The following is a 16,677-nucleotide window of genomic DNA, read 5'->3' as shown; positions in this document are numbered from 1 at the left end:
AGCATTATAAATCATCATCATCACCACCACCACCTTACGTGCCTTCCCAGGTGCTTGCTAAAAGCACTTAGCAAGAGTGTTTATGAGGCTATTAATGGGGTTTTTGTACGTACATTAGCACACTATATATGGTGTCATTAAACCTTTAGTCAAGATACCTATAATTTAAACACAACACATTTGTCAATAACAATTCCCTTCAAGGGACAAAGGTGACATTTCTGGGAATGGCCCTTCTTTCAAAGTTAAATTGTGCTTGTGCACCAACCGACAAATTGTGGCAATGCAAGTACAGTATCACAAGAAAATGTACGTCTTGAATTTTCGTTAGGCATTGTGGCAACAAAAAACTATTCCAGGATTTTATGAGACATGGCCACACAAGTAAAGCCCGCATACATATCAACTGGTGCAAAATCATTGGCAGCATCGTTTAGTATGGATGCTTACATTTAAAATATAAGAAGATTGTGTGTTCATACCTGTGGCTGAATAAAACTGCTAAAAGAGACAGAGAGACGAAGAGAAAACAATATTTAAAGGTCAGACTTATTCGACAGGCTGACATTTACTGCAGTGATCTGGGTCGTCGCGGGGCCGTGCATTTGATGCCTGTCCGATGCGACGTGAAAGGACATGTCGAAAGCCAGGGATCGATGGTGCTGGATGGCCTGTGGCTGCACCAGTGACTCTGCAAGCAAGCAAATATTGCACACTCGGGCTCCACGCAGTGCGGGACTTGCTGCCCAATGGGTTCGCATTCAAGAAAACAGGATTTAATTGAGCTCTACGCGAGACAAATGTTGCACGCAACGATGAGTAAATGCTGCTCGAATGTGTATGGCACCAGCATCGGAATGCTAAACTTTGTAATGAAGTGATGCAATGTGTTGCACGTACCACTGCATGCCACTTAGGCAGGCTAAATGTTGAGCATGCTATATTTGTTGTTATCAGCGTGTCAAAGTAAATATGAAGTTGTAAATAGCTCCATTTATCATTCTTAAATCGCTGCTCCACGTGTTTTAGTTCAGTATCGGGTGCTCCGACACGAACTATATCAAATTACTGATGGGTAATTGCTGTAGCAGCATATAATAGATAATCATGATGCTTCATCGGGAAACTGTCACGTTGTGATTCCATGGGTTAAGGTTAGAATAACCCTGCTGTCGTTCGGAAATTAAAATGGTTGCTCCCAATCTCGAGCCCTTGGACTGTTAACTTCTCGGTGTCACCAATGGAAATGTTTTAAGTAGCTTGGGTGTTTCACCTCAAGGGTCAGATGCATTTTCCTATGAAAAATTACGGAACGATAAGGCAGTGTTGAGAATTGGTACCCAATATCTTCGTGTGTGCACTGGGCGGGAGGCCCCGGGGCCGGCCCGGGACTGTGTCTCTGGGCTGGCCTGGGAACGCCCGGGAATTCCCCAGAAAGAGCTAGAGTCGGTGTATAGTAGTGTAGTGTATAGTGTGGTGTATAGTGTATAGTAGTGTATAGCACAGTAGTGTATAGCAGTGTAGTGTATGTTAGTAATAGTAGTGTGCCAGCCCCTTAATTGGTGGAAGCCCACCACCAGAACCATCGCTGCCCACTCCTACCATCACCTACATTAACATTAGCTGCCCCGCCCATGCTGATGACACTTGGGCTACGCCAATTTTAAACCTTTATAAACAGTTTGCCTTTAGAGGCTAACCCCCCTTTTCCTGATGACGACTGCTTGTGTTGCGATCGAAACATCGTGGTTTTAATTTTTATAATTATTTATATTCACTTTATTATTATTTTTCTATCTACGTGACTTTACCGAAAGAACCAAAGAATATAGTGTGTAGTAGTGTATAATAGTATATATTGTAGTAGTGCTGGAGTCTGCCGCCAGGGAAAGGGAGGTGTGGATAGCCACTACTCCACACGTTGTCACCCGCGACCCTCAACCAGGGCAAGCGGACTGAGAAACGGACGCACAAACAAATGTATAAATTACTTAATTACCCAGGAAAGTCAGACTGAGTTCAACGACTCTTATTCAGTAGGGTCCTGCATTGGTACGGTTGGTCAACATGAATTTCACTGTAAGTTTTAGCTATGGGAGGACACAGGAAAATGCTGAGGAAAGGAATGAAGAACAGGGGGAGAACATATAAACTCCACGAAGGCACCCGAATCGGGAGTTAAACCCAGGACTTTGTTGCTGTGAGACACAAGCGTTTCAACTTTCGCCACTCCGCTTCAACAATGAATAACTTTAAATGGTTGTGTAAAATACCAACAATGAAACGAGCAAGAAATGACGACGCTTCAAACACGAAATAAAATACTAACGTGAAGAATGTAAGCTTTAAAATAACTATAACATAGGTTGTTTCACCACGTGTCGTAGTCGTAAAAGTGATCATTAAATCTCTCACTATGACCTGGAATAAAATCAGACCATAGCTCTTGATTTTCATGAATTAAAACGATCCGCCCCACGTACTTGAATGGTGTCCCTCCCCTGCAGACAGCCAGACAGCGAGCAAAACTTATTTTGAATATACGGTAGCTGGTAGTTCCCAAGCATTTGCGCAGGATACACGGTCGGGTGGAGGGTGGGGAGGAGGGTGGGTGGGGGGGAGGGAGGGTGAGGAGGAGGGAGGTGGGGGGGGGAGGGTGGGGAGGAGGGTGGGGAGGAGGGTGGGGAGGAGGAGGGAGGGTGGAGAGGAGGGAGGTGGGGGGGGAGGGTGGGGAGGAGGGTGGGGAGGAGGAGCGAGGGTGGGGAGGAGGGAGGTGGGTGGGAGGGTGGGGAGGAGGGTGGGGAGGAGGGTGGGGGGGAGGGTGGGGAGGAGGGAGGTGGGGGGGAGGGTGGGGAGGAGGGTGGGGAGGAGGAGGGAGGGTGCGGAGGGTGGGGAGGAGGGAGGGTGGGGAGGAGGGTGGGGAGGAGGGTGGGGAGAAGGGTGGGGAGGAGGGTGGGGGGCCTCAATGCTATTAGATGCGTTGAGCCCAGTTCGTGCCCAACTAGGAATCCAGCGAGTAAACTTTTTTTTTTACAGTATGATATTGGTATTTAAGAAAACCACTGTACAGGAATTTGATTGTAAATTATATGAGAAAAAGATATAATGATTAATGGACTAACAGGTGGATGTAGAGAAGCGTAGTGTTGACGCAGGCCCTTTGCTTGGGATCTGACCGACGAGTTAACATTGTGATTATAAATAACTGAACATGTCTGCCTCACTTCTGACTCATTTCCCGACTTCATGTCTCATCTTCCAGGTTCCCATGTGTTCATCCTAAGCAATGCATTTCTATGCTTGCTTATTAATATCATTTGGATTTTGTTACAGCATTTAGGTGCTAGAGAGAATCAAATTCAACCCAATAATGTGTTCACCCCGAAGTGAACTTTAAAGAGAAGTATGCTTTACCCATTATTAAAACCCTTATGATATATTTCTGTTGTTGCTTTGATCGTCCCAAAAAAGATGTTCTTATTAATGTCATATGTGCATGAAAAAAAATCGAGGTCTCCCTTGAAAAAGAGGCAATGTTTCAAACGTCTCGATGGGTCTATTTGATCTCCGAGTTAAACAAAGCACACTGACTGACTGGGAAGGACCAGCGCTACCGAATAGTTTACAATTGAAGGCTCGCATTTGTGTGCACAACTGCGACTACCAAGTATCAGCGTTTTTTGTTGTGCTGAAGCAAACGATGCTTATCGCTATGGGACCTTTTTTGCCAGTGTCAAAGTATGAAAAAACAAGAATAGGTTTTACTCTGGCTGGCAATATAACGGGTGTTAAGATGTTCAAACACCAAATAGAAACATTTTTCAAGGAGTCAACTCTGCATTAACAAAGGAATGAAGTCTGTTAATGCAGGTTTGATTCCTATTTGGTGTGTGAACATCTTAACACCACTGTTTTATTGCCAGAAAGGGTAAAGCCTATTTCTATTTTTTACATAACGCGTATCTCAATTGTCAGCCCTGAGTCAGTCGTAGAAATTACACGTTCGTATGTAAGATGCTAATCTCTTTGCATTTTGACAAATCATTGTTGGCTTCCCGTAACGCTTGTTGTCCTTCCCCCGCACCTCCTATGAGCACGGTTGGTTAGGTACGGTGCGAATAAAGTTCACCACACATACCTACATCATTCAATTGAAGCCTGGCGACATTGAGAGCCTTCATGTGCCTCCACAACCTTTGCGAATTGAGGACTTGACGTAAAATAGATGGACACCACGCGGTCAACTGGCAGGACGAAGGTTGTACGATGTCTGGAACATGGAAGGGCGTGGCAGAGTAGGCCAATGCACCCTCTGGGGGGGGGGCATTGGTGGCGTGAGCAAGTTGCCCTTTTACGTTTACGTACGCGAGCAAGTATAAAGATAAAATAAAATGTCAATATTTTCTGGCCTGCACATAGCAGGTAAAGTGGCTTGTTAAACCCCATTTCCAACTCTTTCTTCCCCCTGAATATGGCCAAATAGACCTCTGAGATTAAATGTATTTTTCTCAATGATACCAACATGTGCATACACGGCTCTTCTTTATGCCCCCCTATCTCTAGCGTTTCACAAATCGGCCAAACATTTTAATGCAACACACACTACAATAGGCGGCAGCTGCATGGCTATTTTTCTTGCTTTCCATGTATGGGTCACGGCCAGTGCAGAACTGTCTAAATGCGCAAAGCTGCTCTTGAAAAAAAACAGGTGCTCATGCATCAACAACCATCATTCCAGAATTCGTGGAATTTGTAAGAAAAAAACCACCCCAGAGCTCAGCTGGCTGGAATGGGCTTGGGATAACATGTTCAATGTATTTGGGTCAGATGTATGTGAAGCCGGGAGATAAGACAATGTAGTATTTTACGAATATGTTTTGAGTGTGTGTACTACGTAGCACGTTGTAATGTATCCGGGAGGAGGGGGGTTAAATATCCATCCAGGGACTCCTCTACTTACGAACATTCGACTTGCGAACTTTCAGAGATACGAACAAACCTGTCCGCATGTCCAGTTGCCTGTTCGGACCGAGAGTCGTAAGTTCAACTGGCATCTACATCTGCAAAACATGAAGAACCAGAAGCATTTACATCAAAATTTCGATTTAAAGCTTTTGTGACTGCAGGGATTCATTCAGACTCTGTCTTCTCGACAGACCTGTTCTTCACCTGAGGACGGCTGTTTGCGTTGTGGCCGAAACGTCGTGAGAATTATTTTATTAGGTTTTATTTTTATTATTTTATTATTTCCATTCTACGTGACTTTACCGAAAGAACCAAGAAGACATTTACATCTACTTGAGATTATACAACTTTTAAAGCCATTCACCGTGTTTAGTGAAGACGCCGTTCAACATGTTTGCAATGGACAGGAGTAAATCTGGACTTACGAACAAATCGACTTACGAACAGACCTCTGAAACCTAACTCGTTCGTAACTCGATGGGTCCCTGTATTGATATCTGGACCATGCAGTGACCAGCGTGGTGAGGTATGATCAAACAACCCATGTGACTAAAACAGCAGAACGTGGAGGTCATCATCCAGCAGTGGATTAAAACAACACTCCTCTTACACTCTGGTGGCAGTGATGGCTCCGTAACTTACAGAGGAGAGTGTGAAAAGGTTCACGAAGTGTCTTGAGATTGGTCAGAGACATGTAGATGGGCTTTTGAAAGAAAATGTAGTGATTTTCTGTGATAGTGTACGTTTTCGGAATGAAAGCTCATGTTTCGTTCCATACTCAACAAAAACTAATATTTTATTTTATTTTACCAGGCCCTCTGAGCTATATAGTTCTTTTTTTAGAAGCGATCTGGCCACAAATGATAGCCCAATAAAGTGGCTTATCATGTGGAAATTGATATCAGCCAAACACTCTAAATGCATGTTTCGAAATGTGCAGAGAAAAACCGGAGGACCCGGAGAAAAATCCACATGAGAGAGACATGCAAAGTCTAAATATACAGCAGCCGTCAGGGACAGGGTTGGACTCACGACCCCTGCATACCAGGCGAGGTAGTTAAAATCTCTCCACCGTGTACTCTATCTAAGACGGCCCCGTCACATTTTTATGAAGAACAATGATTTTTTAACTGATCGATTGAAATATGAAATACAGTTGAGTACAGTGGCTAAATTCGCCCATCTGGCTCAGCCGTAGAGCGATCGGCCCCCAATTGGAAGGTTGCGAGTTCAAATCTCGAGCATTGACTCGGCCCATCATCCCTCCGGAGTCGATAAAATGAGTACCACTTTGTAGAGAATATCAACAGCGGTTGTTCCCATGGAGAAACTCTTCCCCGCAATAGGAATGTGGAATTTACAGCAGCGGCTCAGGGCTATAACAAGAGATGAGAACACCTTCGATGCTCATTTGAGCAGGAAATCTGATTACACTTTTTTGATATTGGCTTGAAGAAAGAGAGCCGTGGAGAAAATGTGTTCAGGCCCTCACGACTGGGCTCACGGCAGCGGTGGCACAAGACATAAGCAAACAAAGTAAACGCTTAGTCAAGTCAATTTATTTTTGGGTAACGTGTTGGCACCTTCCTGCCACCCAAAGCACCACAAACGCAGCTTTATGAACAATAATGTGGGCGCATCAGATATCTCGAATTCAAAACCAAGTAAACCAAATGAGCGCTAATTGGCGTAAACACATTCCTGCGGAGGGAGCTGGTAGGAACGTTGGGTTGCTCGGTCAATGGCCAGGGTCAACAGCGGCGTGGTGTATTCCGCAAATATGGCCGACTGTGAGGGCGGGCATAAGCCGGCGTGAGTAGGTTAAACGTTGAGTTTTATAAGGGCACCACGGGGTGACCAGCCCCTCCCCACCCAGCCCCACCCCTCCCAACCCCCACCCAGCCCCACCCTCCCCACCCAGCCCCTCCCCACCCAGCCCCTCCCCTCTCCACCCAGCCCCACCCCTCCCATTTTTGGATGCACGACGGACGGACACAATAATCCCCTGTAGGCTGGCGTAACCAGGAGGTTCCTACCAGTAAAATACGAAATGAATCGCTCCCATCTCTGTCTTGTCCGCATTTCTCATCTCACCCCATCTCGATGTTTGTCTATTTATCTCATCTCAGTACGACCACGGTGCCTAGTGAATAGCTCTTGTGTCAACTCGCTAGAATTTTATAAATTTCAACAAGAGGTGGGGGGGGGGGTAGATGCAACATAATTTCTGCTTAGGGCCCTCCAACGGGCCTGTACCAGGGATGGCAGGGACAGATGATGGGTGCAATGACTTGCAGAGGTGTTTCACACACCACAGATACTTGTCGCCGGATTCTCCGCGGAGCATATGCGTGTCGTAAAATAAGCATGTTGTGGCGAGCGTTGGGTCTCATTACCCTGGGATAGCTCTCGAGGAGACCAGCAATCGTTGCCTTGTGAGCATCTGAAGTGGCACGGCTGCTTGGCTGCCCATTCATGCAGTGACACGACCACCCCTAAGGTGGAAAGGCTCACAACCAGGCACGCTCCATTAACATGCTTAACGGGGCCTAATGTCATTCCGGTTCAGCACTACGGCTGCTCACGCAGGCGCAGCGTGCCGTCAGTGGAATAACGCTTTGCTTGGGTTTTTTTTACTTAAAGTATAATGTAACGATCTCATTACCTTCAATTAATGTCACGTTAAAAACGCAGCGAACATTGCGTTGCTTGGGATTGCATCGTGCCTGAATGTGTCGCACACGCCTAGCGGGGTGGAAATGGAGAATTCGTGATTTATTTCCCCTCCAGCAACAGTTTTGATTTCTCCTCTTCATTTCCATATTTCACGCCATCGTACGAGTTTTTGCTTACTGATTACCGTACGTTCAATTCTTTTTTGACAATAACAGATAAACTAAGTGAGCAATTGTAACGCAATGCCCTGCATTTAAACGTGTGCATTTCGGCACTTTCGCCCGGTATTAAACAGATAGCAACAACATCCCGGTGACCCCACTAGCACTGCCTCTATCTCTCACGCGTCGCTAATGACAATGAGCCAAGAGCAACGAAATCCCACCCCACACACACACTCACACGCCGTGCTGTGGAGATGCATTGGGAGGTAGGGGGTGGGGGGGGAGGCCTGGCGCGCGTCCACGCATCAACAGATGGAGACTTGTGTTGCCTCCGAAACGTCGTGATTTATTATTTAATTTATATTATTACTTCTATTAATTGTATTTTTCACCTACGTGACTTTACCGAAAAAGCCTAAGAGTATGAATCCTTGCAGTCACGAAAGCTTCAAATCTAGAACAGATTATTTTATTTATCTTATTATTTCTATTATTTTATTATTTACTTATATTTTTTTCCCTGCGTGACTTTACCGAAAAAAACCCCTAAGAGTATAACAGTTGGAGACTCAGGCACGGTCTTCACCTTATTGGCTCGTCGGCACGCTCCACTCGTGCCCTGTTGTGTACGTGTGTTGGCCGTGCTGTGTACGTGTGTAGGCCATGCTGTGTACGTGTGTGGGCCATGCTGTGTACGTGTGTAGGCCATGCTGTGTACGTGTGTAGGCCGTGCTGTGTACGTGTGTAGGCCGTGCTGTGTACGTGTGTAGGCCATGCTGTGTACGTGTGTAGGCCGTGCTGTGTACGTGTGTAGACCATGTTGTGTACGTGCGTAGGCCATGCTGTGTACGTGCGTAGGCCATGCTGTGTACGTGTGTAGGCCATGCTGTGTACGTGTGTAGACCATGTTGTGTACGTGTGTAGGCCATGCTGTGTACGTGTGTGGGCCATGCTGTGTACGTGTGTAGGCCATGCTGTGTACGTGTGTAGGCCGTGCTGTGTACGTGTGTAGGCCGTGCTGTGTACGTGTGTAGGCCATGCTGTGTACGTGTGTAGGCCGTGCTGTGTACGTGTGTAGACCATGTTGTGTACGTGCGTAGGCCATGCTGTGTACGTGTGTAGGCCATGCTGTGTACGTGTGTAGGCCATGCTGTGTACGTGTGTAGACCATGTTGTGTACGTGCGTAGGCCATGCTGTGTACGTGCGTAGGCCATGCTGTGTACGTGTGTAGGCCATGCTGTGTACGTGTGTAGACCATGTTGTGTACGTGTGTAGGCCATGCTGTGTACGTGTGTGGGCCATGCTGTGTACGTGTGTAGGCCATGCTGTGTACGTGTGTAGACCATGTTGTGTACGTGCGTAGGCCATGCTGTGTACGTGTGTAGGCCATGCTGTGTACGTGTGTAGGCCATGCTGTGTACGTGTGTAGACCATGTTGTGTACGTGCGTAGGCCATGCTGTGTACGTGTGTGGGCCATGCTGTGTACGTGTGTAGGCCATGCTGTGTACGTGTGTAGGCCATGCTGTGTACGTGTGTAGGCCATGCTGTGTACGTGTGTAGGCCACGTTGTGTACGTGTGTAGGCCCTGTTGTGTACGTGTGTAGGCCATGCTGTGTACGTGTGTAGGCCCTGCTGTGTACGTGTGTAGGCCATGCTGTGTACGTGTGTGGGCCATGCTGTGTACGTGTGTAGGCCATATTGTGTACGTGTGTGGGCCATGCTGTGTACGTGTGTAGGCCATGCTGTGTACGTGTGTAGGCCATGCTGTGTACGTGTGTAGGCCATGCTGTGTACGTGTGTAGGCCATATTGTGTACGTGTGTGGGCCATGCTGTGTACGTGTGTAGGCCATGCTGTGTACGTGTGTAGGCCATGCTGTGTACGTGTGTGGGCCATGCTGTGTACGTGTGTAGGTCATGCTGTGTACGTGTGTAGGCCATGTTGTGTACGTGTGTAGGTCATGCTGTGTACGTGTGTAGGCCATGTTGTGTACGTGTGTAGGCCATGCTGTGTACGTGTGTAGGCCATGCTGTGTACGTGTGTAGGCCATGCTGTGTACGTGTGTAGGCCATGTTGTGTACGTGTGTAGGCCATGTTGTGTACGTGTGTAGGTCATGCTGTGTACGTGTGTAGGCCATGTTGTGTACGTGTGTAGGCCATGCTGTGTACGTGTGTAGGCCATGCTGTGTACGTGTGTAGGCCATGCTGTGTACGTGTGTAGGCCATGCTGTGTACGTGTGTAGGCCCTGTTGTGTACGTGTGTAGGCCCTGTTGTGTACGTGTGTAGGCCATGGCTGGGCGGTGGTGGTGGCCGCCGCTTGCCCAGTGGTGTTTTTTTAACTTTACTACGGCTATTGTGTGTCCGGAACATAATTACCTTTTTTATTTTTTACAAGCCTATAAAATGATATGAAGATAATGTTTTACTAGCTTCGGCGTAAAACTCCGGGGAAATAGACGCTGGTTGTGCGCTATAAATGTATAGTGCTTATCCTGATCAGTATTACATTATGGGATTGGGTTTGAGGGCCCTGTGTGTATTATTTTGGTTAATTTCTCATTAGCTCTGGCATATTTACCACTCCAGCGGTCATTGTGGTAATTGCCAGTTTGAGATACTCCACCCACAGAATACGATGCTTCAAAATGTCCACCGTCACCAATGACATGCACAGGTCCCGTGTGGCATGCCCCCTCTCGTATACAGCCGCAACTTGGCCACCCGCGCGCATGAAGATTTTAACAAGAGGGCCTCTACCAAATCAATCTTAGATTTGAAGCTTTCGTAACTGCAGGAATCCATACTCTTTGGTTCTTTCGGTAAAGTCACGTAGGTGGAAAAATAATAGATCACGACGTTTCGATCGCAACACAAGCAATCGTCATCAGGTGGGAAAACCACAGCACGCCACAGCAGGAAAGAACACCATTGCTGTGGTTGTCCCACCTGATGACGATTGCTTGTGTTGCGATCGAAACGTCTTGATCTATTATTTTTCCACCTACGTGACTTTACCAAATCGTGCCGTATTTTCAGAAGGTGTTATCAGATCTGCTTTGCACACACAATTTTTTTTAAACGTGTACACGTGTCACACCCACTATTACACCCAATGCTCATCTTTTTGTCTTCTCATTCGGCCAAACGCCTGATGGGCATTCTAACGTTGTTATTGTTACGCTTGTTTACCCAGGATAGCCTCGCTTTTTTCTCAAGGCTTCTCTTCAGGAAGGGGCCTGCCATGTCCGCGCAGTCGTTGGGGCGACGATTGCTGTGCACATTCAACTCGTGTCAATTGGAATGTCCAAACAGAGTTGCGTGAAGCGAACACATTAATCCAGTGGGTAACCTTGCCCCTTTTTTACAGGAAGCCTTCGGACACGCTCCCCCCCCCCATAGAAAATCTGTGCTCGTTCCTTTGAGATGTTCTAATGTGAAAGCAAACAGCACAAGCATGAAGGACAAGTGGCTTGTTCTGCACAAAACAAAATTAACATCAACGGGATGTGTGCGATGCCTCGTTGGGGATATATCCAGCCATCAAGAGAATGCACACACGTCTCTATGCTCTCGTAAAACCTCTGCAAACATCCATTCGCTGCGACAGAAGTGCCCGAAAGGCACTCATATTAGCACTGTTTACCGGTTTTATTGAAAAGAGTCTAAAAGCTTTCACCTTGGCTCATTCCAATCACTCCCGTGTCCACAGTGGTGGGACAACACTCGCCGATCCCCGTAATTTTCGCACAAATCACATATAATTAGAAAATAAATAAATTTTGTTTCAGCATGCAGCGTTCTAAGTCAAAACCTCAGTGTGTGCCGAGCATTTTTTTTATTCACAAAATCCGTGGACTGTCGCTGGCAAACACATCTACAGTGCTTCGTAATCCAAAACAAGAAAAGGTGCCCCAACCTAATATTTTTGTTAAATGAATAACTACCACAATGTTGGGAAGTGGTGGCGCACTGGTCAGCATACCATGCTTCGAACCCAGCAACATGAGTTCAGCTCCAGACCATTCAAGTCCACGATTTGTGCATTCAAATTGGTCACGTGTCATTTTCCTATTATCGTGCCGCATACGATTCATCATGATACTCTTAATGAAAGAATAGCTTCCCGAAAATTACATTGTGAGGTTAGTCAGATGTATTCGATCAGTTTTGTTTCAGCCTTTACACTGACCTCGGCCTAAAGGATCTGGCTTCGACTGGCCCTGACTGACCCTGACTGGTCTTCACCTAAAATACTCCTGGCTTTTGATTTTGGCTTCCACCTCAGCCTCATGGATACCGGTCTTGAATCAAAGATTGGCAGTTGCCCCATTGAATCATGAAGATAGGGGAACACGTGTGCACGAAATTATTTCTGCCCTTCGATTGCACGGCACTTGCATAGTTTGTCTACGCCATGCATTGTTCTTAGCAGCCATATTTATATCCACTGTTGGATGAATGTTTTCCAAAGCCCTAGCCATCGCTCATGGCCTCGCGATGCAACAATCCATCTAGATCCTGCACATAAAGCCATTGCCCCGTCTCCATGGTTGGTGTTCTCTCAGGAGGCTCACTCTCTTTCGTTCGCTGCAACTCCATCGTCAGTCTCAACCATCAGCCACCATCCCTTTTCAAGTGATATTTCCTGCCCAAGCTATACTGAGCCTGACATGGCATTTAGGGATAACCGTAGGGGGCCTGGGTAGGCGAGAGAAAATTCCACTGACATCTAAGGCTAATGCTTAAGTAACGCCTTTTAACGGCGATTTTCGTTGATACAGCTTTGCTGGGATCGGGGGTCGATTCGAGCTGGCCCATATTGACAGAATTGCTATTGTAACTTGCCCGGCTAATACAAGCGTAATAATAATAATACATAATGTATGGCCGATGCCTCGAGTCGTGTTCGAACAAGACGGGATAGCCCTAGGATCCTGGAAGGCCTAGTTGAAGTCAACTTAAGCACAGTCCGTGCACAGATAAACTAAATCTAGGCTATAGACTTGGCTATACACTCAGCTGCCCTGTGTACCCTGGCTTCAGATAGGTTAGAAATCTACTTGCTTTACTGCATCCTACACACAGTGATATAATAATTAATGATGCATTAAATGATAAGATTTATAAAGCGCCCTTAAACAATCGTTCTCAGGGCGCTATTATAGCTAAATCTCTGCACATCTAGGGCCCCCAAATTCTGCCTAAAGTGCTACCGTGCGCCGCTCAGATGTCGTATTTTACAGCAAAATATAAAAGTCATGAGTGTAAAATCTTAACAACCCATCAGTATGGGCTGGTGAAGGGAGATCCAGGACAGGTGTAGGTTAATATTGGTTTCAAAGAATATTTGTAACCCCAGGGGAATGAATATTTGTTTCCACCAGGGGTGCAGGATTAGGGTCAGGGATATCCTGAAAGGAAACTGAGCGTTTGTTTCGCAAATAAGTTTGGAAAGTGGCCTTCAAGTTAAGCGTTTAGTCGAAATTGTATGGAAATAGACTCAGAAATAAGGAAATGTCACTTTCGTACCAAAAAATACTTTCGGCCCTTTGTAAATCCACGACTGGATTCAGGACCCCCCATGCCATGTCAATGATGGGGTTTGTGTTGCCATACTTCACCACGCTGGTCAGTGCGGGTGCCAAGGACCCTATCATTTATCACTCGCCAATGATGTTATGCACGATCTGGAATTGAACTCGGATTGATTGGCTCGCTAACCCGCTGTGCCCATATTACTCCCCACAAAAAAGATAATGGGTACAAAAACAGTTGAGAAGGGTAACCAATATTCCTGATCGTTGGTTTCTATGGAGAAGGAATAATTATTTCCTGGAGGAACAAATATGCGTGACAATATATATTCTCTGACACTGGTTCAGATATGAGTCGTCACTGGCGTTAACCATGGCCAGAAATCAAACCTAGGTCTCAGGGTCCATTGCACAGTGAGTTAACCACTGTGCCACCGCTCCAATATTTAATATTCAACTTGCCTAAAATGTTTACATTTGACTGCTGCACTGTTAAATACTGCTCCGTCGAAAGGAGGCGCTATTGAAGCATACACCAGGCTTGGTTACCCTCTCTTTCGACTGTGAAAATGAGCGGTATCATGATGCACAGATGTAATCCAAAAACAATCGTTCGATTAAATTTCGATTTAAAACGTCCGTGACTGCAGGGATTCATCTTCTTGGTTCTTTCGGTAAAGTCACGTAGAAGGGAAGTAATAAAATAATAAAAATAAAACAATAAAATAATTCTCACGACGTTTCGGCCACACCTGAGGACGACTGCTTGCGTTGTGGCCGAAACGTCGTGAGAATTATTTTATTATGTTTTATTTGGCCGCAGAAGTTAAATAGGAAAAACGAAATATCAGCACGGTTCAGAATTTACCCAATATTTGCCCTAAAATTAAGATTGTTTCGAATGTTTTAGCGGACACGAAATGCGTGGTGTGCGGTTTTTTGGGGGGCGCTTAGGTCTACTTCATGTTCACGTACGAATCATCATTTAGGAATATAAGTGGGTTTGGGCAGGACACACCGCTTAGCCACGGTGGATAGGAGATGTTAACTACCTCGCCTGGTGTACAGGAGGTCGTGGGTTCGAACCCGACCCTGACGCCTGCTGCTGTATATTTGAAGTTTGCGTGTCTCTCCCTGTGCTCCGTTTTTTCCATCCACATTTAGAATGAACGTGCGTTTGAAGTATTTGGCTACTATAACTTTCCACGTGATAAGCCACTTCGTTGAACTACCATTTGTGGCCAGGTCGCTTCTAAAAAAAAGAGCTATATAGCTCAGTGGGCTTTACCTGGTAAATAAAATAATAAAGTTTTATAGTTTTATAAAAAATAAAATAATATAATTTTAGTTCATAGGTCTATTTTTCACAACCTCAGTCTGCCAGGCAGGGGGCATTTAGCAGAGGTGTGGACTCGAGTCATGTGACTTGGACTCGAGTCAGACTCGAGTCATGAATTTGATGACTTGCGACTCGACTTGGACTTGCATAACAATGACTTTGTCCCACCTCTGAGATGTGGACTCGAGTCATGTGACTTGGACTCGAGTCAGACTCGAGTCATGAATTTGATGACTTGCGACTCGACTTGGACTTGCATAACAATGACTTTGTCCCACCTCTGGCATTTAGTTCCCTTTCTGCTCCCCGCCTGCCCCACTTGTGCAGTGGCTGTTGCAGGAGTCTAAGTGGGGTTTGAAAGGATGCATCTCTTGCGAGGGTTCATGGTGGAGACTGACAATCGAGTGTTGGAGGGTACCAACTGGAGAGACTTTTGACTTTTAAACAACTTTTATTGCCGCCAGCAGCAAAAGCACTGGAGGCGATTTCGATATGAAATACACAAAGTCACCAGCAAACAAATGAAAATTAACGCTACAAATCCACGCGCTGTGGCGCTAAAAGCACCGCGAACAACACGAAAGAAAAGTCACGTGGTGGTGGTGGTCATCGCGCACGCCACGGTGACGAGCGAGCGCTTCAGAAAGTGAACACGAGGAACGCGAAGGTGGAGCAATGAGATCGGCTGATGTGCAGGAGTGAGATGCATTAATTATTATTAATAATTACTGGACCGTTAGGGATGGTGTCGGTAGATAATTTAGTAAAATTTGAGTTCTCACGCTTGCTTTAGACGATGTGATACAATGTCGCAGAGAGCGCTGTGTTTCTGTTTTTCTTTCTCATGCGACTCTGCTGTTATATCATATCTCAGTTATTCACAGTGCCAACATGAAGTCGTGAAAGAATATCCCATTCATGCCACCACGCTTTGCCATCACTTTCACGATTTCGGCTGCCTGATTATATCTGCCTGATTCTGTCTGTATGATGGTGTTTGCCTTACACTCTTTGGGTCTTTCGGTGAAGTTACGTAGATCGAAAAAAAAATCACGACGTTTCGATCGCAACACAAGCAATCGTCTTCAGGTGAAAAAATACAGCGGGCGAACTGCTGAGGCGGGAGAAATACATTTGATTATTTTTCTATCTACGTCACTTTACCGAAAGACCCAAAGAGTATGAATTCCTGCAGTCACGAAAGCTTTAAGTCAAGGTGTCTGCCTCATTCGATCTGCCTGATTCGATCTGCCTGATTCTATCTGCCTGATTCCATCTGCCTCATTCTATCTGCCTGATTCCATCTGCCTGATTCTATCTGCCTGATTCTATCTGCCTGATTCTATCTGCCTGATTCTATCTGCCTGATTCCATCTGCCTGATTCTATCTGCCTGATTCCATCTGCCTGATTTTATCTGCCTGATTCCATCTGCCTGATTCTATCTGCCTGATTCCATCTGCCTGATTTTATCTGCCTGATTGCATCTGCCTGATTCTATCTGCCTGATTTTATCTGCCTGATTCTCTCTGCCTGATTCCATCTGCCTGATTCTATCTGCCTGATTCCATCTGCCTGATTCTATCTGCCTGAATTTATCTGCCTGATTTTATCTGCCTGATTCTCTCTGCCTGATTCCATCTGCCTGATTCTATCTGCCTGATTCCATCTGCCTGATTCTATGTGCCTGAATTTATCTGCCTGATTCCATCTGCCTGATTCTATCTGCTTGATTTTATCTGCCTGATTCTATTTGCCTGATTCTATCTGCCTGATTCTATCTGCCTGATTCGCAGAACCGTGGCACAGTCAACGCCTAAACACGAGGGTTCGCTCTCTCAGTGTATGCCGCCATCTGGCTTTATCTGGCTTTTCTGATTGATCGCTGACCTTTGGATACCCACTCCAATGCCCTTCTCAGTAGCCTGTCCTCTATCTTCCATACACGCCCCGCTGATTACCAATTACCTCGTGATTACCGTTAATTATTGTTTGTAA

Source organism: Lampetra planeri, chromosome 13 (assembly GCF_965212315.1).
Source record: "Lampetra planeri chromosome 13, kcLamPlan1.2.h2, whole genome shotgun sequence".
In the NCBI taxonomy this organism is placed as follows: Eukaryota; Metazoa; Chordata; class Hyperoartia; order Petromyzontiformes; family Petromyzontidae; genus Lampetra; species Lampetra planeri.
The sequence above is the reverse complement of the archived record's forward strand: the minus strand, read 5'-3'. Positions refer to the sequence as shown.